The 24,124-nt window shown below is 38.6% G+C and overlaps 1 protein-coding gene across 3 annotated transcripts in view; it reads right to left on the bottom strand.

Annotated features, from left to right (window-relative positions):
* Positions 1-22,821, bottom strand: part of LOC127430251 (serine/threonine-protein kinase TAO1-like) — a 49,373-nt gene extending 26,552 nt beyond the window's left edge. For 2 of the 3 annotated variants that reach the window (XM_051679918.1, XM_051679921.1), the window contains exon 1: positions 22,431-22,821. The gene's annotated coding sequence lies outside the window, so the exon portion shown is untranslated. Of the gene's footprint in view, positions 1-21,515; positions 21,645-22,430 lie in introns of those variants that run through there. The other variant, XM_051679919.1, reaches the window with a different exon arrangement.
* Positions 22,822-24,124: the final 1,303 nt, after the last annotated feature.

Raw genomic sequence — 24,124 nt, 5'->3', positions numbered from 1 at the left:
GTGTGGAAGAAAAAGATGCACAACCGAGAGAACCGCAGCCTTATGAGGATTGTCAAGCAAAATCGATTCAAGAATTTGGGTGAACTTCACAAGGAATGGACTGAGGCTGGGGTCAAGGCATCAAGAGCCACCACACACAGACGTGTCAAGGAATTTGGCTACAGTTGTCATATTCCTCTTGTTAAACCACTCCTGAATCACAGACAACGTCAGAGGCGTCTTACCTGGGCTAAGGAGAAGAAGAACTGGACTGTTGCCCAGTGGTCCAAAGTCCTCTTTTCAGATGAGAGCAAGTTTTGTATTTCATTTGGAAACCAAGGTCCTAGAGTCTGGAGGAAGGGTGGAGAAGCTCATAGCCCAAGTTGCTTGAAGTCCAGTGTTAAGTTTCCACAGTCTGTGATGATTTGGGGTGCAATGTCATCTGCTGGTGTTGGTCCATTGTGTTTTTTGAAAACCAAAGTCACTGCACCCGTTTACCAAGACATTTTGGAGCACTTCATGCTTCCTTCTGCTGACCAGCTTTTTAAAGATGCTGATTTCATTTTCCAGCAGGATTTGGCACCTGCCCACACTGCCAAAAACACCAAAAGTTGGTTAAATGACCATGGTGTTGGTGTGCTTGACTGGCCAGCAAACTCACCAGACCTGAACCCCATAGAGAATCTATGGGGTATTGTCAAGAGGAAAATGAGAAACAAGAGACCAAAAAATGCAGATGAGCTGAAGGCCACTGTCAAAGAAACCTGGGCTTCCATCCCACCTCAGCAGTGCCACAAACTGATCACCTCCATGCCATGCCGAATTGAGGCAGTAATTAAAGCAAAAGGAGCCCCTACCGAGTACTGAGTACATATACAGTAAATGAACATACTTTCCAGAAGGCCAACAATTCACTAAAAATGTTTTTTTTATTGGTCTTATGATGTATTCTAATTTTTTGAGATAGTGAATTGGTGGGTTTTTGTTAAATGTGAGCCAAAATCATCACAATTAAAAGAACCAAAGACTTAAACTACTTCAGTCTGTGTGCATTGAATTTATTTAATACACGAGTTTCACAATTTGAGTTGAATTACTGAAATAAATGAACTTTTCCACGACATTCTAATTTATTGAGATGCACCTGTATATATATGTATATGTACAGTGCATCCGGAAAGTATTCACAGCGCTTCACTTTTTCCACATTTTGTTATGTTACAGCCTTATTCCAAAATGGATTAAATTCATTATTTTCCTCAAAATTCTACAAACAATACCCCATAATGACAACATGAAAGAAGTTTGATTGAAATCTTTGCAAATTTATTAAAAATAAAAAACGAAAAATATCACATGTACATAAGTATTCACAGCCTTTGCCATGACACTCAAAATTGAGCTCAGGTGCATCCTGTTTCCACTGATCATCCTTGAGATGTTTCTACAACTTGACTGGCGTCCACCTGTGGTAAATTCAGTTGATTGGACATGATTTGGAAAGGCACACATCTGTCTATATAAGGTCCCACAGTTAACAGTGCATGTCAGAGCACAAACCAAGCCATGAAGTCCAAGGAATTGTCTGTAGACCTCCGAGACAGGATTGTATCGAGACACAGATCTGGGGAAGGGTACAGAAAAATTTCTGCAGCATTGAAGGTCCCAATGAGCACAGTGGCCTCCATCATCCGTAAATGGAAGAAGTTTGGAACCACCAGGACTCTTCCTAGAGCTGGCCGCCCGGCTAAACCGAGCTATTGGGGGAGAAGGGCCTTAGTCAGGGAGGTGACCAAGAACCCGATGGTCACTCTGACAGAGCTCCAGCATTTCTCTGTGGAGAGAGGAGAACCTTCCAGAAGAACAACCATCTCTGCAGCACTCTACCAATCAGACGGAAGCCACTCCTCAGTAAAAGGCACATGACAGCCCGCCTGGAGTTTGCCAAAATGCACCTGAAGGACTCTCAGACCATGAGAAACAAAGATTGAACTCTTTGGCCCAAATGGCAAGCATCATGTCTGGAGGAAACCAGGCACCGCTCATCACCTGGCCAATACCATCCCTACAGTGAAGCATGGTGGTGGCAGCATCATGCTGTGCAGATGTTTTTCAGCGGCAGGAACTGGGAGACATTTACATTTTACATTTAGGCATTTGACAGATGCTTTTATCCAAAGCAACTTACAGTGCCCTTATTACAGGGACAATCCCCCTGGAGCAACCTGGTGTTAAGTGCCTTGCTCAAAGACACAATGGTGGTGGCTGTATGGACTGAACCAACAACTTTCTGCTTACCAGTTCAGTGCTTTAGTCCACTACACCACCACCACTCCATGACTAGTCAGGATCGAGGGAAAGATGAATGCAGCAATGTACAGAGACATCCTTGATGAAAACATGCTCCAGAGCGCTCTGGACCTCAGACTGGTGCGAAGGGTCGTTGTCCTGTTGGAAGATGTACCTAAGCACACAGCCAAGATAACAAAGGAGTGGCTCCGGGACAACTCTATGAATGTCCTTGAGTGGCCCAGCTAGAGCCCAGACTTGAACCCGATTGAACATCTCTGGAGAGATCTGAAAATAGCTGTGCACCGACGCTCCCCATCCAACCTGATGGAGCTTGAGAGGTCCTGCAAAGAAGAATGGGAGAAACTGCCCAAAAATAGGTGTGCCAAGCTTGTAGCATCATACTCAAAAAGACTTGAGGCTGTAATTGGTGCCAAAGGTGCTTCAACAAAGTATTGAGCAAAGGCTGTGAATACTTATGTACATGTGATTTTTTTTCCCGTTTTTTAGTTTTAATAAATTTGCAAAGATTTCAAACAAACTTCTTTCACATTGTCATTATGGGGTATTGTCTGTAGAATTGAGGAAAATAATGAATGAATACGTACGTACGCACACACACACACACACACACACACACACACACACACACACACACACACCCCATTAAAACCACCTGCCTAATATTGTGTAGGTTCCCCTCGTGCTGCCAAAACTGCACCAGCCCGTTCTTCTCACCACAATTGTACAGAGCGGTTATCTGAGCTACCGTAGACTTTGTCAGTTCAAACCAGTCTGGCCATTCTCTGTTGACCTCTCTCACCAATAAGGCATTTCCATCCGCAAAACTGTCCCTCGCTGGATGTTTTTTGTTTTTGGCACCATTCAGAGTAAATTCTAGAGACTGTTGTGTGTAAAAATCCCAGGAGATCAGCAGTTACAAAAATACTCAAACCAGCCCGTCTGGCACCATCAATCACCCATGCGATTATCTAATCAGCCAATCGTGTGGCAGCAGTGCAGATATGGGTCAGGAGCTTCAGTTAATGTTCACATCAATCATCAGAATGTGGAAAAAATGTCAGTGATTTGGAGCGACATGATTGTTGGTACATAACACGGAACTTTTCATTATAAACTAGCCCGAAATACACATGGGACTACTATTTTGAAATGTCTCCGCTCCCAGTTGTGAACTCACTGACGGCTGAGTCGCTGAGAAAGTGACTTGAATTCAAACTGCTAACCTGAGCTCCTGAGTTCAAACGAGCTATTGTCAGGTGATTCATTATAAAGACCTGGTTCAAAAGAGTAATTTGTTCACGAATCGGACGTCATGGCTCGTGCTGTGTTTGTTGTTGCCTGCAGCCAGCGATCTCATATCAACAACAGAAAGGGTGAAAACCAGCACGAGACACACTGGCACACTAAAGATGTATTCAATAACTCACAAGATATCTGACAAAACCGTATATGAAAGCACACATCCTGACTGTCGCCAATGGCGACTACATTTTAAATTATTGTTGCAATCATTTACTTTTGGTCGCATTTGCGACCATTTTAGTCGCAGTCTGGAGCCCTGCTTGAGTCTTTCTGAGCACCTTGTTTTACTCCAAAGGGACTGTTGCAGTAAAAAAATTACTGTATGGTGCTTTGGATAAATGCACCAACCAAATAGCAAATTAAAGAATTAAAATGTAAAAAATGTCAGCTAGAGATGATATTACATAGGCCTATGCATACAAGACAGGCTGGAATGTCCTTCATCTGATGCATGTGGGGTGGTTTAAGCATAACCGGGTGTCAGGGTATTCAAGCACACTCTGACCAAAACTCAGGAGAGGGATCACTTCCAGCACCGGTTCCCATCTGAAGCCCAGCAACATCTTACACATCAGTTTCCATGGCAACAGCATCTCTGAGCCAGTGGCCATCAGGCTGACAAACTACCTCCTCAGAATGCACTCTCAAACGATATTTATCTGCTTACGTGCATGACTATCTGACAGAGCGATATAAGAAGATTTATCATGACACCTGGTCCACAGCTGTAATCTCTCTAAATGTGTGTGGTGGATTTCTTTGGTTCCATCACTATTCCAAATGCAAACCCAAGGAGTTTGCATAACAATGTCAACTTGCCTACAGTTAACTAGACTCCTGGATTGATGAACAGACAAAGTACACTATTAAAATCTAAACTCAAAAGTGACGTGTCATTTTTTTTCAATGTTAAAATACTTTCTCCTATCCCACTGTAATATGCAGAGACAAATGTAAGCAATTCGTTGGATGATTTCCCCGAAAAGTGTACACAGTGGAGCTGAAAACATTGCCGTTCTTGAGCATTCCAACCAGCCCGACATAGCAAAATTGGCTCAGCAAATGGTGAGCTTGGGGCGAGATATCAGTTCCTCTGGCCAATGACAGATGGGCGAATATCTTGAAAACCTGTTTGAAAACATTTTTGCAATTTCGTTTGGTGACGCTAGTGGTGCTGAAATTACACACGTCAACTTAAATTTATAAAAGCTATCCACCACCAACATAAAAGACAATGATTGCATCTGTTGGTTTAGTGAGACTAGACATAATGGAGCAATAGGAGTGGCCGGCTCACACAAAGGTCTGGGTTGGGATCCACAAAAAGGAATTAATGCACCAATTTGTCCGTGCTTGAGCCAGTTATGATGATAAGACAAAACATCACAGCATTAAAACTTGACTTTAACTCTTATTAAAAACAAGGGGAATGGTGACAAAGTTACGCAACCGCCCTGCATTCCTAACTGTGTTTCTTTATTAGATAATAGCACCAAACTATAGCCACATAGAAATGACCTCATACCAAAATAACAATTTATTTGTTGCTTGAGCTTGCTGCTCAGATGATCGGCTGCACAGACACAATGCGGAGAGCACACGGCTGATGTCTCAGTAACAAGACTGGCCTGAGCTCCGGCCTCCCACCACACCAGCTGCCTCGCACCATAACACCACACCAGCTGCCTCACACCCTACCACCACACTCTGCCCACACAGACACACCAAATCAACCCAATCAAATCAAATCACGCCATACACCTTTAAAACCACATCAGCGCTATAGATACAGTACTGAGAGACACACTAACTAGCCTATATCTGAGATCGCACTCTGCATGCCAAACTGAGCATTATTTTGGGTTTCAGGCATTTTTAAAGGTTGTTTGTAATCTTGGAAAAAATGGAACCATTTTTCATTTTTCGAAAAAACCAATTTCTTTTTTAACTCCTAGACCATTCATCTGATTTGCACGAAAATTGAATCAGATCATCTTCAGACCAGGCTGACAAAAAGTTATGGAATTCAAGTTTAGTCAAACTGTTCTCGAATAACGTGCGAACAAATCTGACGTAGAGCGTATTCACAAGGAACTTCCTGTCTGCCATTTTGAATACCTTTAAAAACCTACTTTTTTTTAACTCCTCCTAGAGCGTTCATCAGATTTTAACCAAAATTGAATCAGACCACCTTCAGACCATGCTGACAAAAAGTCATGGATTTCATGTTGATAGACCAAACCGTTTTCATTTAACACAACAATGAATTTGATGGCACGGTGCCAGAATGGTTTTCAGGCTCTATCTCGGCAACGCTTTGGCATATTGACATGAAACTGTATACTTGTCATCATGACCGCACCTTGGCCACACCATATCAATTTGGTGACAGCGCCACCTGTTGGTCAATAGTAATACGCTTTTAAGTCACAATGCAATTGATAGTATTCATGTTTTTTCAACCATTTTGCCTAAAATCATGACCAGATTGCTTTAATTACTTATTTTTTGCCATTGTTATGCCTAATAATGGTTGATGTGTTTGGCCCCTTAATTGCTGCTTGCAGCTATATTTTTCAAAGGTGTCTGTTTTCCCAGTCCACCCCACAACGCAAAGATTGCATTTTGAAATGTATACATTTTGGAGAGCATTTCTGAAAAGCTCAGTTTTCGCTAGACAAAAACGCTGTCTCAGTTTGGACGGAAGGCCAAAACATAGAGAAAAAGATGCGTTTTCAAATAAAAACGTATTAGTGTGGACAAAGATTTAAATATTACAAGGAATGTCTAGGGAACATCCTCAGTCCAAGCAGGGAGTTACACTTATTTGCAAGACAAACAAGAGCAGAGGTCTGAAGTCCTTCTCTACAGGCTGTGCTTTAGATTGCGTTTTTTATAATATTGTTATGAGAGAAAGGAAACTTGACAATAAACAATAAACATCCAACATTTTTACAACAAACTCACCTAAATCTCACGGGGAGCTATTTTTCTTAATTGCCGTTTAGGTCACATGGAACCAGGGTCAGATATCTACTTTTTAAGGGGCAATATTTGACTTACAGGGGCATTTTTTTCTAGTCTAATCTTATAAAATGATGCTGCCATCTTTTTATGTTATAATGTAAACAATTAATTCAATTTGAAAAATGGCATGTTTCAATAATTACAAACTTACATGATCTGTACATTGCATATGTGCATTGTTACTGAAACAAAACTTTTTTTCCTCATTCACATATTTCCAAATATTTTGGTTATTAAATTAACATAGCCTACAAAACTACTGCACTGACAGAGGAGGATATGACAGCATTTCTCCAGATTTGGAATGAGGAGCTTAAAAAAAAAAAAAAAAAAAAACTTACCAACTTCATGCAAAAATAAACATTTCACAATGAAAATTAGTCAAAAGGCATGATTCATACACTAAAAGTGGTTAATGTAAAAGTATTATTGTATCATTAATAATATTTTATTTAACATCAAGGCTATTTATCCAGATATTATTTTTAATAATATTATTATCAACTACATTGTAGCATTTGGTTGCATTATCTTTTGTGTTCTCTCAGACCTGATTAACTTAATAAATACTGTATATAACATCCATCCGCCCCACACTTTTGGCTTCTAGCTGGTGATGAGGCTTTTCAAACAGACAGATGCATAAATGAGATGAGCTGATGGACAGGCAAGTAGGCTATAGCATAGTTACTCACTAGGGCAGTATATTTTGAATAAAAGGACCGAACGGTCACGTAAATTTAGCGCGAGCACAACATTGAACTGATGCTAAGCGTGAGAAGCGGAGTGCGCGTTTATGGCACGAGTGCAGATCTGCCACTGACTCAACATCTGCACAACGAACCGCATGAAACAAAGTTCAGCGAAAATTCAAATGTAGATTGTGATGTACGTATTTGGACTAGGCCTATATCAGATGTTATTAATAAAACAACAGGAACTCTTTGTGGGGGCATTTTTTGCCACCATATTTTGAATTTAGGTGGCATTTTTGCCCAAAGCCTCTGTTAATTTCTGACCTTGGATGGAACACTAAAGAGATGCAACAGGTGATTAAGTGTCTCTCTTCACCATGCAGCTGGTACACAAAGCATTTTTGCTATTTCTGCTTTCTTGTCAAATGTGCTGCATCAAAACTATAGATCGCTTCAACTTCAAACGCTTGCAATGCTGCAGCTTTGTTAATTCTAAAAAAAAGTTATCGCACTGCTTGCTAACGGAAACACAAGGTTTACACATCTGTAACATCTTAAGTAGAGTAACTATGCGATGAAGCGCTCCCTCACTGTACGTGCTCACACTAAACTCAACAAGCGCTCAACACGCTGCTGACAGCTGCTCTTTAAGAGAGGGAGAGACAGAGTGGATTTACTTAAGCATCTTCTGGAATTACAGTTTGATACAAAAACAAGTTTATTGATTTGCTTTGTTCATCTGTATTGGTTTAATAATTTGCAGTTGCGGGGGCCTGGGTAGCTCAGTGGTAAAAGATGCTGGCTACCACCCCTGGAGTTCGCTAGTTAGAATCCCAGGGCGTGCTGAGTGACTCCAGCCAGGCTTCCTAAGCAACCAAATTGGCCCGGTTGCTAGGGAGGGTAGAGTCACATGGGGTAACCTCCTCGTGGTCGCTATAATGTGGTTTGTTCTCGGTGGGGCGCATGGTGAGTTGAGCGTGGATGCCGTGGTGGATGGCGTGAAACCTCCACATGTGCTATGTCTCCGTGGCAATGCGCTCAACAAGCCACATGATAAGATGCGTGGGTTGACGGTCTCAGACGCGGAGGCAGCTGGGATTCGTCCTCCGCCACCCGGATTGAGGCGAATCACTACACGACCATGAGGACTTAAAAGCGCATTGGGAATTGGGTATTCCAAATTGGGTGAAAAAGGAAATTTGCAGTTGCACTGTCAGGGCTCAAGACTAAAAAAAAAAATTACTTAGGAGCCAATAGCTCCTAAATTGAAACATTAAGGAGCCAAATGGCTGTTTTTAGTCACCAAATCACAGAATTGCTCGATTTAGATTGCTGTTCAGAAACAAGATAAAAAGCTCTTCAGAATCTACATTTCAGATATTTACATACAGTATGCATATAGTAGTGTGTTGTCATCTTGAGCGACAATGAGTGTTTGCACCTTGTGTAATAGTTGTACAATCCCTCAATAGACCTTTCACACTCCGGGTTTTGGAACATGGAAGTAAACGATTGCAGGGTAAACTTGCAGTGAATGGGAGACCACAGCAAACATTATTTTCACTTACCCATTTGCTCCAAGAGCAAAGGGGAAAAAAAGAAAAACAACTATTACATTTGAATGACTTTCCAGAAATAGAGAGAGAGCAGTGGATTAAGAGGGGAGAAGATGCCAAATTTACTGTCCCTCTCTCAGCAGCTGTAATCAAAACGCCCTCGCAGCTGTGGCAATTCATATTTTAAAACTAATTCCAGGGTAATATAACACAAAGCATAATGTTATAAACTTATACTCAATATAAAAAAAAAAAATTATCATATAAAAAAGTTTGCTAGATTAACGCATCATCACAGTCTGTGGGAAAAGGTCTATTGTCCTAGTATATATATATTATATATATATATATTAGTAGCGGTATACCGGTACAAACGAAATATCACGATACCAAACATTTTTAAATGGTACGATATAATCTTGTTAATTTCAGTACCATATTAAAGTATGCTGCCATTAGCAAAATGTAATGTGAGAGTTTTGAGATTAAATTAAAGACCATTTGAAAATAATAATATAAAAGCCTCTATATGGCCAAGTGTGATCATTAAACATTAGAAGGATGTCATTCAATGAAACAATTTACAGTCACATGCGCTGCGTGCCACTGTATGAATAAGAGGTGCCTCTCTGCCCTGTCATCTATTTCACACACACACAAGCAGGTGCGCACACAAACGCAAAACACACTACGAATGCTTGATTTTCATGCAGTGTGTCCAATAGTATCCATCTGCAGAGCCACAGATCAGTGTGTTGAGTGTATACATGGCTGTGAACTCTCAAATGAACTCTCCGTTGCAGCACGGAGATTTCAGCTTGCAAGTCACGGGAAGCTTGACATAACGAACTCTTCATAAACAGGAAGAACTTCAAATATCTTTCAAAATAAAAGTCCCGCTGAAATGAGAGCTCTGTCCAACTCTTAGACATTACGAGAGAAAAATATTGCTTATATTTACATTTATGCATTTGGCAGATGCTTTTACCAAAGTGAATTACAGTGCACTTATTACAGGGACAATTCTCCCAGAGCAACCTGGAGTTAAGTGCCTTGCTCAAGGACAAATGGTGGTGGCTGTGGGGATTGAACTAGCAACCTTCTGCTTAGTTCTGTGCTTTAGCCCACTACGCCACCACCACTCCACATATAAAAGTGCAATATTCAAAGCAGTCGCAATAATACTCATAGTAACAATAATATAATATTAAATGGTTATATTATTAGATTATTATCTGTAAGCAATATCACATAATCAAGTGTACTGAATATCAGCATGTTGTGATTCAGCCATGGCTGCCTTTTGCCTCAGGTAATCAGATTGTTTTCATTTAATGGTTTCATTAATACTGTAAAGCTGTGTTGTGCATCTATTTTTTTTTTAACCAAAAATATACATTATATACGAAAATATAATACTTTAACAATAATAAATAAAATATATATATATATATATATATATATATATATATATATATATATATATATATATATTAGTTGAAAAGTATTATATTTTCATTTGATTAAAGCTGTACAGTATGTATTTGATTAAACACAATTTGATCATAAATTGAACATTTAATTAAATTTGAACATTTAATTAAAACAATTAACATGCAATCCAGAAAAATTATAACAGAAAAGGCATAATTTGTATCTACAAGACTTTATGCAGTTCTTTTAGACAAGTAATCTTCTGTGTAATTTCATCAAAAATCTTTTTTTTAATTTGTTGCCGAGTATCGATACCGAGGTACCAGGGCTGGTATCGTACTGAAGCCAAAATTTTGGTATCGGAGCAACCCTAGAAGTCGCTAGTGGCCGTTCCTACTGCTGTTGCTCTAACATTATTGGTGGACGGCACATCTGGCCATGTCTTTTGAAAATCTGATCACAGATGAGATGTACTGCCGTTAAAACTAAGATTTATTTCTAATTTAACAAGGAATCCAATTTCTTGTCCCTAACATTGTACATTCTGCAGGGAGAGTGCTTTTATATGAACTGCAGCAGTACTCACTGCATCATAATATTAATAAGACAAACAAACTATCAATGTACGAATCAAACTCACTCAGATTGCCAACAATTTCTTTTCCACGCATCTTTTTTATTATATCCATGTATGTGGTTACTAGGGGTGTAAAAGTTCAAATTTCTCATGGTTCGGTTTGTATCACGGTTTCAGTGTGGTTCGTATTTGCAATATTCAGAATATGAAATTATATATATATATATATATATATATATATATATATATATATATATATATATATATATATATATATATTACTGCCAAATCCAAAGAAAGAATACATGTGGTAAACACTTCAAAAGGTTTGCCCTTAATAAAAATCAAGGTTTACTAGAGTAACCATAGTTTAATCATGGTATATGTAGTAAAATCATTGTACTGTCATGGTTACTATGAAAACTACAGTACTACTGTTGCAAAACAATGGTTAATTGTATCAAAACCATGGTGACAGCAGTCAATGTTATTACAGTCATGGTTACTTCAATATTACTATAGTAAAACCATGGTTCATTTTTGTTAGGGACAATGTTTAAATGGAGACCAACTGGTCCTCAGTATCCTCTGTGGGCATGGCTTGGGAGGCACTTAAGGCGGTTCTCAGGGGCTGGATCATACAGTATGCCTTATTCATCAAAAAATCCAAAGCACGAGAACTCATGGAGTTGGAAGGGAATATTAAAAGTGCCGAGACCGAGTTGAAGCGCCGGATGTCGTCTGATGGCCTCAGAGAATTGACCCAATTGAAATACAGATATAATACTATTTTGATGCGGAAGGTGGAGTTTTGGCTATTCAGGGCAAGACAGTCATACTTTGAGTCGGGGGACAAAGCAGGGAAGATTTTGGCTAGATATATAAAGCAGAGCGAGTCTTTTTCTACCACTCCCTCAGTGAAATCTGCTGGTGGTGAAATTTTTACCTCGGCCATTGATATTAATAATGATTTTGATCTTTATATGATCTTTATAGTTCACTTCTTCGTCTACTGATGAAGATATTAGAAATTTTGTGAACATTTAGAACTCCCTAAACTGACAACTGAGCAAAAAAATTATCCTCTTGTTTCTGAGATAACCTTAGATGAGCGTGGTGAGGCAATTAAGGCCTTGCCTACAGGCAAGGCTCCGGGGCCAGGTGGCTTTGTCGCTGAGTATTTTTTAGATCTTGTTACAGAACTGGCTCCACTTTTGCTAGAAGTTTATATGCAATCATTAAAGAATGGAAAGCTTCCGCCAACCATGACACAAGCCCGGATCAGTCTGATTCTTAAAAAGGACAAAGATCCAAGCGAGTGTAAGAGTTACCATCCAATTTCCCTGATCCAGTTAGATCTAAAAATGTTGTCAAAAATTTTGGCTAATCGATTAAGTTATAACATCTCTTATACATATAGATCAGGTGGGGTTTATTCGGGGCCGCAGCTCTTCTGATAACATTAGGCGTTTCATCAATATCATGTGGTCAGTAGCGCATGAACAATCTCCAGTCGCTGCCATCTCACTTGACGCCGAAAAGCCATTTGATATGGTAGAACGGAATTATCTTTAAGATTTTGGAAATGTATGGGTTCGGGAATACATTTATTGGATGGATTAAGTTACTTTAGACACCAGTTAGCAGCGGAATAAACAAATGGATTCATTTCAGATTATTTTACTCTGGATAGGGGCACCCAGCAGGGTTACCCTCTATAATGGGGATAGACCCCTCTATCCCCATTATTGTTCTATCTTGCCCCGGAACCATTAGCAGCTGCGATAAGAAAGGAGGAGGATTTTCCAGGGGTGGTGGCGGGAGGTGTGGCGCATAAGCTTTTGCTTTACGCAGATGATATTTTATTTGGAATGGTAAGCGTCCCAGATTACATTTCAATAAGTTACATAGGCTGATTGACAAGGGTAGGCTAAGCCTACACAAGATTTTGTTTTATTATTATGCATTCGGTCTCAGACATTTGGCTCATAGGTCGCTTCCACCTGAGAGAGCCCCTCCCTGGTTTTGTATTGAACAGGAAGTTCCTGCCCCTATTTTGCCATTGCAAAGCCTATCAAACTAATCGGAGAAGCCTCGAGCATATGGCAGAACCCAAAATGATGTATTAATAAGTCCCCTTTCTGCTGGTCAGAGTGGATTGTGAGGGAGGTTAATACACTCGGTGACCTATATGAGAGTGGAGTGTTGAGATCCTTTGAAAATTTGGTTCAACATTTTGGGTTTCCCAGATCTCAGTTTTATAGGTATTTACAACTGCGCCACCTGCTCTGTACTATTTTTGGGAGTAGCATACCCCCCCCCACCCCCGCCCCCCAAAAGCGGTAGATACTCTGGGAATAGTGATTACTGCTTTTGGAAAAGGTCATGAGCATCAGTGTTTTACTCCCTGCTAATTCAGAGTCTGGGGAACCAAGCTTTAACTTCTCTCAAGAGATTATGAGAGAAAGATTTCAACCTGGTTTTGGAGGAGGGAGTGTGGGCTAGGATTCTAAAAAGCTTCAAGTCTGCATCTAGAGATGCAAGGGTGCACCTTATGCAATTCAAGATTTTACATAGATTTTATTGAACCCCCTCTAGATTGTATAGGCTTGGTCTTAAAGACACACCCACCTACTGGCGATGCCAATAGGAGGATGGAGACACAACCCATGTTTTTTGGTGGTGCGTTGAGATCCAGGAATTCTGGCTGAAGGTTCAGAGTTTTGTGTATGACGTGTTGGGCACTCGGGTTTCGTTTTGCCCCAGACTCTACATTTTGGGCGATGGGGCAGTCATTAGGGCTGAAACGATTAGTCGACGTTATCTACATAACATAAGATCATATGAAACTCTAATGATTGCACACAAGAGCAGCACTGCAGCTCGCGCCTGACTGAGGAGAGGAAGAAAACACATCTCACAGTCCAGACGCACTCTAAACATTTTTCCAAACAGCTTCAGGTGATGTAGATCACAAAGTATAAGGGAATTATAATGCAAAAATACAAAATAAGTAAATACTGAAGCACTCTTGTTGTGGAATAAGCAGAGCCGGAGCAGACGCTCAGCTTAAGCAAAACTTGCATGTCGAGCGTCATTAAAGGAAACACCCCGGCGTTACATCTTTAATGTAGTTCTATTTAATGCGTTATAGCTTTATTAAAGTTAAAATAATAAGGAAACTGGCATTTCTCTGTGTGGTCAGTACCTCTTCTATGAGTTGCGCGAAGTGTCCGATCTAAGGGGGAGAGATTGAAACTGCACCCGGCTGAGATACACTCTGTTGCGGGGACGCTCATCCCTCGAGTGCGTGTGCTTAATGCAGTTAGATTATAACACGATGGCAACTTATTGAATCATAATATGTGTCACTGTGCATTTCTTATCGTGAAGAAAATTGGCAAAACGCAGCTTTATTAATAAGAGAGAGTTTGTTTTTTTGTGAGTTAAAGATAGATTGAAGTGAACAGAAAGGTGAGAGGTAGTCTTCGCCCCATTATACACTGCAAAATAACATTATTTATTTGTTTTTGTTTTGGCTTGTTTTCCAATATAAATATCTAAAACTCCTTTAAAACAACGTACATTTACTTTAGCAGCTACACTGCAAAGTATTTGGAGTTTTTTGAGGGCTCTCGGGTGGGGTGGTGGAGAGATTAGTATTTTTTAAATGTGTATGAGTAATATATATATTTATTTGTGTGTATTTATTTGCTTTTTTGTGTGTATATACTCATGTGTGGCCGCAGGGATGTTTGTTGGTGGTCAGGGCAGGCTTGGGGATTGGGAGGGGCGGTTGTGGGGTTTAAATGTTGATTGTATGTATATACACACACTACCGGTCAAATGTTTTGAAACACTTGACTGAAATGTTTCTCATGATCTTAAAAATCTTTTGATCTGAAGGCGTATGCTTAAATGTTTGAAATTAGTTTTGTAGACAAAAATATAATTGTGCCACCATATTAATTTATTTCATTATAAAACTAATAAAAAAAAAAATTAAAAAAACATTTGATGACTTGGACCAAATAATAAAGAAAAGCAGCCAATAAGTGCCCAACAGTGATGGGAACTCCTTCAATACTGTTTAAAAAGCATCCCAGGGTGATACCTCAAGAAGTTGGTTGAGAAAATGTCAAGAGTACATGTCTGCAAATTCTAGGCAAAGGGTGACTACTTTGAAGATGCTAAAATATAACACAGTTTTGATTTATTTTGGATTTTGTTTAGTCACAACATAATTCCCATAGTTCCATTTATGTTATTCCTTAGTTTTGATGACTTTACTATTATTCTAAAATGTGGAGAAAAAAAAAAAATTATAATAAAACAACGAGTAAGTGTTTCAAAAAATTGACCGGTAGTGTATGTTTTTGCTTTTCTTTATTATAGTAAGAATTAATTTTTAAAAAAAACACGCAAAAATAAAATTACAAAAAGATTTCGGAGCAACACGGGACTGCAAGGAAACAAAATTTAACAGAACAGAGCATCACACGGTACACTAGAAACACCGGATCAGATAAATGCATGTGAAGTTTATACTAGCTAGCTTGCTATTTTTCCCAACTGTGATGGAACTAAACAAAATATAAATCTGTCAGGCTTAAATAAGCCAGAGATTGAAGACCCACCGCTGTCTCTAAAATCTGTTGTTTGGGAGCATTATGGTTTCGCAGTAAAATACAGTAATACTGGGCAACGAGTAGTGAACAGGACGAAGGCTGTGTCGGCTCGGTTTCATCAAAGTCGGGTGCAGCAGAACGATGATATAACAATGTGCATATAAAAGGCTCTTAAGCGTTGTATTGTAATTTTATTGAAGAAATAATAAAAGTCATGTATAAATGAGCCTTCACAATAAGAATTGTTAACCATCAGCCACTGTGTTTTCAAAATAAATAAAGATTTTGTTTTCCCTGTTGTACCGAAACCGTACCGAACCGTGACCCCAAAACCGAGCTAAGTACCGAACCGTGCATTTTGTGTACCATTGCAGCCCTAATAGAGATGCATATTTTCTGAGGTAATCTTCATAATAGAGTACGTCTGACATGTTGAGGCCCATTGTACAAAGGTTTGTTCCTGGCAAACAGCAGATGCCCTAACCTCGCCCCAACACTAATCATAACTGTATGGAGCCTGCAAGGCTGATAATTTTAGCAAGGCACCTTCATTCCATGATACCGCAATAACTCTAATTTTCATGAAGGTTATCATACTCTGAACATTTCATACCGATCGGTATTGGCCCATATTCATGTCCTATGACTTGATCGGTTATTGGTAATTTGGCCGATCGCATAAACCAATCGCTCGTGTCGCAAAAGATGCGCGGCTCCTTTAAGACTTCAGGAGCAGCACTGTCATGGCATAACGGAGTGTGGGGAATACTGGCAGTGTTGTAAGACAGCAAACTTGCGAATAGGAAAGGTTTGTGTACTGTACTGTTAATTTGGCGTTTCACACACGACAAAGCAAAGGGAAAACTGTGTATGCTGTGAAACGATCCTTAATATCGTTCATGGCGGCAGCTTCTCAGTCTCCGCTGGGCACAGGCATCTCAGTAATAATGTGACGTGAGTTACAAGATGTGGTGTAATTCAAACATCTTTATTAAACATCTCCCGATTAAACAGATTTAACAATAGTAGCACCTGTAGAGTCCAGAAACATGCGCTCTTTCTCCACTTTCCTTTCATCTCTTGCCCTCAGAGAGCGCGTGTTCCCCTCATTAAAGTTCAAGCAGCAACAAGTGAAAAATAAACTCCTTCCCTGCCTTTTCATTTAGTTGGATTATTGTATTAATAGTTTATCAATATAATAATTCTTTACACAATATTAAGATACCATAATATAATTTATCAAATATAATGCAAAATAAAATAAAAAATAAAAAAGGAATAATAATAATATGACATAATGACAATGAATCAATAACCAAAACACATCAGACTGTTTAATTGCACCTATGGGTTATCAGTTTGTCTTCATTTTGACACCAAGATTAATTTTTATAGGGTTATCTATCTTAATATAGAGAATATTTTGTTAGCCTATACTTGTCTTAAAGTCTTAATTAAAAAAAGCTTTTGTAATAAGCCTTTCAAACTTTTTTGTCAGCAAAAACTAGGCAAAGTGATATTACTGGGAAGAGGAAAATTCAATTAATATGACACTGTGCAGAAAGCTTACATAACCAGTTATGACAAAGATCCTGATAAAAGGTGAAATGATCGGTATCAGCTGTAAAAATCCTGACCGGAGCATCCCTAATACATTATACACGTTATCTTTATACACACAGGCCACCTTGGTCTCTAGATAGATATCGCTTTCTGCATCGCCCATTGGGCAAAACCCATATCAATTAACCACTAATAAATAGTGTAATTGTAGTGGAGATAAAAACAGAACAATGCAGTGCTGCACTCTTAAATGTTCTTCAATGTTTTTTTCCATGGGGAAAACATATAAAGCTTTGCTTCTGATAGTTCAGCCTTACTTGATGCTAGCTGCCAGATGCTTAGCATGTGACATAGGCAGAGAGACTGTAAGGGCAAGACTATGAAAGACGGAATGAGAAGACACCCCATCATGCCATTCAACAAGACACAGCAGGAATGTGGGAGGACAGGACAACACAACAGGAGGGCAGTAATTCCCAGTACATCTTCTGCTTTATTCAGTGTTTCTCTAGTTCCTGTTCACTCAGTTTGTGTGCTAATGGCACTTCAAACCAGTCCAGTGCTAATCAGCTCTTTAAGACAAAATCAACATTCTTAATTCCTTTACTCATTTCCTTCAGTGTTGGGACTTAATCTAATTTTCCAATGACCTGACAAGTTTAAACAAAACTACTAAAGCCAAGCAAAGCCGAGCCACCCAACTGGAGAAATAGTGAAATGCCATTTAGGAACGTGTGCAAAACATGAAAAGCAGTACTTAAACTTGTGTCTGTTGTGGTGAAATACAAGGAAAGTGGAGCTGGTTATATCATTAACAATGCACTGGAAATACTACCCATGGACAATCAGCACTGATGGCCAACCTATTATTTTTGTATACACTAAATATTTCTGAAGATATTATATTTATATTCCAGTTAATATTATCTATATTAAGATATATATTCTCTATATTAAGATAGATAAACCTATAAAAAAGACAAACTGATAACCCATAGGTGCAATTAAACATAGTCTGATGTGTTTTGGTTATTGATTCATTGTCATAATTATTATATTATTCCTTTTTTTTTTATTTATATTTTATTTTGCATTATATTTAATAAATTATATTATGGTATCTTAATATTGTATAAAGGATTATTATATTTATAAACTCCTTCCCTGCCTTTTCATTTAGTTGGATTACTGTAATAATAGTTTATTTTTCACTTGTTGCTGCTTGAACTTTAATGAGGGGAACACAGTGCCGATTGTCCATGGGTAGTATTAAGACTGGTATATTGCAATTCTTCAGTATGTTTCTTATCAAACAACTTACCCTTTCTTGATCAAGTACTGTATAACAACATCCTTTACATTCAGATTGGGAGGAATGTCTAGGGAAAGTCCTCTGTCCAAGGAGGGAGTTCCCTCATTTGCAAGACAAACAACAGCAGAGCTCTGACCCACAGTACCTCTCTTCGGAAAGAGCTGAGCTTTAGAGATGCTGTCCTGTGTCACCGGTGTACCGCTGTGTATTTATAAACACTGTGTATGACCTTGTGAGTGATTAAGCCATGCATCCAAGCTGCTGCACCTATGTAGATCATTTTGCGTGTCAATAGTACCATAGAAATGATTTAGCAGACCATTCAAGCTGAAAAATATTTGCCATTATTGTTCTTTGTTCTTGATATATAGTTTTTGAAATCTGGGTTACAGTGAGGCATTTACAATGAAAGTGAATGGGGCCAATCCGTAAATGTTAAAATTTGGGATACACCGATCGATCGGGCCGATCTTTGTCTTAAATCCATGATTGCCGATCGTGCCTAGATTCAGGGTCAATCTTTTCTCAACTGCATCATGCATGAAATCACACATACGCTGCACTCTAATGAATGAGCACTTGCTCAGCCCTCAAAGCAGATGCTTAAGAAGTGATTTACTTTACAACAAAATGTCAAAGAAGGTAAACAAATCATAGATACTAAAGATTTCTCAGTGGAACGGTTTTGAAGCTTGTAATGGATACATCTCTCTTATTTTTGAACAGATCTCTTATGTGTGTGATGCTCCTATAGTATTTATGGTTGCCAGTGTGTCAATGTTCTTTGATAGTGACAACAGAACTATTCATATAAGTTCTTAAATCAAATGTTAGCATTTCACAATTAATGTAAAATGAATGTAATATTACAGTGTGGGGCATTAACATATAACTGCAGCATATAACTTGCAAAAGTGTGGCAAAGGGCAAAAAGACAAATTCGTGATCAGATCAGTATCAGCCGATCACAGTGTTTAAATATCGGTACTGGCCTCAAATTTATCAGTCTCTGCCTCAAATATTATTATTGGCCTAAAATTTCCTGATCGGTGCACCACTAGCTAAAATACTCACTGTTTCTTTCAAAAGTATAGCCACAAGACAAAAACAATGTGTGTTCACATGAGTTTAGTGTGGTAAAATTGCTTTCTAACCTTTCCTGTGTAAAGTTAGATCCAATTTTACAACTTCATAGTGAAGACGATGTAACAGAGTAAACCCTAAAATGACCATAAAAACAGCTATTTAAATTAGCAAAAGAATCCTTTTTGACAGACAGACTTTAAATCTTGGTTTTAATTTGACAAAGTTGCTAAAACCAAAAAAGTCAGCTCTCTTGGTTTTGTTTAAAGTGATTATTTTTATAAAGATTTTTTCCTGTGGAATTTTATGCAGTATTGTAATTGTACAGTATAGTATTTGAAAACCACAATATAAAAAAAAAAAAAAAAAAAGGGGTATCGGCAAGGGATGTGCAGGAGTAATAGAGTACTTGTTCTGCATCAGCTACTCGAGTATTAAAACGCTACTCGAATATCGCAAATGAATTTTCCTTTGCGCATTTGCTTGCTGTGAGCAGTGCTGAATTACATGTTTCTCCCTCTGAATCTCGCAGTTACATTGTGTGTCATCAAGGTGTTGGATGCGATGTGATGCGTGCTTTTGAAAGCAAGTTTTTGGCAATACTTTTTGAAAAAAATGTATTCGTATAAAATTCTACTCTATTTGTATTTGGTTCTTGTTGAAGTCATGTAGACAAACAGACGAGGATCCGCTTTATATCAGTGGAAACTCTGAGCTTATCAGACCAGTTTGTGTGCATTTGTGTTAAATATCTGAACACAGGCAGAGTGCATTTAAAAAAAAAAAAAAAGCAAACTTTCACCACTTGTATTTCTGAATAATAACGTGAAATTATAAAAATGTGATAGTCTTTATGTAGACTCAGAATTTAAATACTGTATGTGCATTACCCTCATGCAGTCAGATTTGGTTTCTTTGTAGCTCCGGGTGAGTGCAAATGTTTTTTTTTTTTTTAGGGATGTCCTGATACCATTTTTTGAGAACGAGTATGATTTCCAATAGTTCATTCTTGGTACTTGCCGATACCTGTTTTTGTTTTTTGTTTTCTGAACTCCATATCAACAGTTTATATTAATTTTATAATCAAAATGGTGTTTAAAAAAATGTATTCATTAAAACTTTAATCAAAGGAAAATATAATTCATTTTCAAAATAATATTTTATTCTTTTTTTAAATCAAATGAAGTGCTTATATACAGAACCTCACAGCACAATCCAAATACAAAATTGGAGTAATATTTTGCCAAATAAAGTGCTGCACAACAGAACATCACAGATGTTAGATGCTGCTTAAGTATAATACAATTACTATGGATTTATTATTAGTAGTAGTAATAGTAGTAGTATAACAGTGAATATTACATAACTTTACAGTAGTGATATATTTTTGTCATACTTTTTTCCTATAAATTTAGCTTTTATTTTGACAGAGCTTTTATTTTTAAGTGTTTGTGTTGTTTTGACCAAGGAGCTCTGACGTTATGACCAGTATCTGTATCGAGACATCCTAATTTTTTTACTGTTATTTTTTGTTTTCCATTTTTATTAATGCATCGTGTTCATTACATTTTTCCCAAAAGAAAACCATAGTTTGTTGAAGTTATCTTATTTTGAAACCGTTCTTGGTAATGTCTGTGAAAAATGCACATCCCTAAAAAAAAAAAAAAAAAAAAAAAAAAGTATGGATACTCCTATTTGATCCCCCCAAAAATGGTATTGGGACATCCTTAAAACAAATCTGAGCCAATCACCATCCTGCAAGAAAGAGGGGATGTATGGATACCATCAAAACTCATAGACCGGGGCAAACACAAAGCTGAAGAAAAACTAGTGTTAGTCACTTGATGACATCAAAGATAATCAGAGGTCTGATATCAGATGGATGTGGGAGTGCAGACCCCGAGGACTCAGTAACGGATGCTGTGTGGCAAGAGGACAGAGGCCCAGATTTAAGTGGCAGCAATGAGGTCAGAGAAAGACAATTGCAGAGAAAGCAGGCAGTGTCTTTCAACAACAGAGGCACTATTCAGCCTCTCGTTCACATACCACCAGTTTGCATGTTTATGCCCAATGCAAAGCCATAAACAAATGCAACAGGCCACCATGGCAGAGCTTCATTCCATTGAATCACTGCAGCCATTTCCTCTGTAGGAGGGCAAGCTCAGCACACAGGTGACAGCAGATGACGCTGTAGACCTACAATAATGTACAAGAACAGAAACGGAGCAGTGATAGTCAATGTTCAAGAGCCTTTTATGAATCACCATATCGGCAACAATGAAGGCAGCATGCATGCAATTGAAAGACAGGTCTCCCGCAACAAGGAAACTTCCTGACAGTAAACAGCAGGGTTATCCATCATACTATTTAGTCTATACATCTCAACTGCATGACTCAACTGTACAAATACATCATCTAATTAAACAGCTGTTCACACAAATACATCAGCATAGTGAACAACCAGGTGCTGATCAACTGTTCATATCACACTGTACAACAAGAGTGTGTAAATTTCAGAGCACATGCATCATTAAATCAGGATATAATGTTAGTGACATAAAATACCATAATGCAAATGAGTGTTATGATCAACACTAGATTTGGCAGCAATGGCGAGCCATGTTGATGAATGCCTGTTATACATTTAACAGTACACACCTCAGAACTAAAATAAATAAATACCCCAACATATTCAAGTGCATTTCAACATGATGAAATATGAGGATGATCGGTTATCAGTGAGTTCATGAAGTTGCATCACATGTAACCAAAACTTCTACAACTTGGGTGGAAACGAACTTGGCTCGAAACTGTGGAACCATGTTTCATGTTAACTCACTGAAATGAGTGACAGCCTATAGACAAATCTAAAAATGAAGCTCGGTTGCGTTATTAAAGACATGAACTGTTTATTTTGACATGAACTTTTAAAGTTAGCAGATGCGCTAACAACTCACTTACCCTCCCAACAGGCCAGGATGAGCAGCCAGCCCGAGCAAACTCCTCCGACCACAATAACAACAAAGACAGAAATACGCCTGTCTACCCCGAATCAGTACCAAAACAACTTATCGGTCGCTGTCAAGCATGAGTGTCCGGAGCAGAAACTCCTCCAGCCCGGTGCTACCCAGCAGATCTTCACCCTCCCGGGCTGCTGCTGCTAAAGATGGCGTCCGAGACAGATCCACTCCCTGACGGCTTAAAAACAGAGTTAAAACGAGATCATTTCAAATACAGTACCCAAACAGACGCCGAGACCACACCTCAGATTTGGTGTGAAATGTTGAACGCTGTTGTTTTTTTGATCCAGTGTGTTTGAGCAGTTGGGTGATGACAGAGACTATTTAGCAGAGACGGGCCACTACTATTTAAATGAATGGGAGAAATTGAAACGCCCAACCAAGGAGTTCCGAGCGCCCAACGGTTAACGGATGTAGAAAGAAAGTCCCGCCTTACAGGTAAAACAGCCAATCACCTTTTAGATACAGACATCGCCTGTCAATCATCTCGAGAACGCGCATGCGCATTAGCTATACAAGCCGGGAAAATTGCGTGTTTTAGCGTAATATGAGGTGAAGAAGCACAATTTATGATTTCAATATTATCAAATGGTATTGCTGTTTTGAAATATATTCTTCGATCGTAATCTTGACCAACCGTTTTTGAGATTTCGCTGTTCCCCCATTCAAGTAGATAGGAGCTGCACTGGCATGACTGGAAATAGCCTCCCTAGAGCGTTCCAAAGATGGCCGACAGTGGACTAACTTGGTAGAGAGACTTTGGTGATGATCATGTTGAGGTGGTGGCTGTGATTTTTCTCTCTGTGCCCTCCTCATGGTGATGTCCGATTCGCAAGCGAATCATTCTTGTGAACCGATTTGTATGATTCAAGTTTGTGAAAATCACTCGACAGGTGAGGGAGAACTTCAGAAGTGAATAGGTGAGGTAGGTGACATTTTGAAAACCAACCATTTTTAACTTATATATGATTAAACAAAAATATCGCGACAAACAATAAACAAAAATTTATTTTACTACAAAAAGCGAAAAATGCAGTGCGGGGTGTTTTTGTAAACTTTCTATTTTTTATTTATTTATTTATTTTTTTAAATAGATGTAGCGCAACGACTAGCACTGAACGCGGTTTTGAACACTGAAGTTCTTATTAACTTCACACGACGTCTAAAAAACGCGGCCCTTCTGCAGCTGAAATAAACAGCGAGACGCGGCGCATCTCGGCGCAACTGTCAAAGCCGTCCGTCCAGCTCACGTTTATAGATGAACAGCGCGGGCCGTGTTCAGTGTGAATGGCCCCTTGTCAGTTACTTTTCTTCTTTTTTTTTTCTTAGTAAATAATAAATATCATACAAAGAGAATAAATATTAATTACAATAAATTATTGAGGAAAGAAAGTTTATTTTATTTTGTTTTAAATAAAAAGAAAGAAAAAAGGTCTGGGGTGTAGGATATAATTATTACATGTAATATGTAATATTACAAAATATTAAAAATAAATCAATCATCTGAGGAAAAAGATTAGAAGACTTACAAATATGAATGGTATTGATAGCTTTCTTTTTCTGAGACTTAGAAAATGTTTTGAGGTACTGTTATAGTTCAGCAAGTAGAACATATAAAATGGGGTTGTGGCTAGA

Source organism: Myxocyprinus asiaticus, chromosome 39 (genome assembly GCF_019703515.2).
Source record: "Myxocyprinus asiaticus isolate MX2 ecotype Aquarium Trade chromosome 39, UBuf_Myxa_2, whole genome shotgun sequence".
NCBI lineage: Eukaryota > Metazoa > Chordata > Actinopteri > Cypriniformes > Catostomidae > Myxocyprinus > Myxocyprinus asiaticus.
This window is presented reverse-complemented; position numbering and strand designations above follow the sequence as displayed.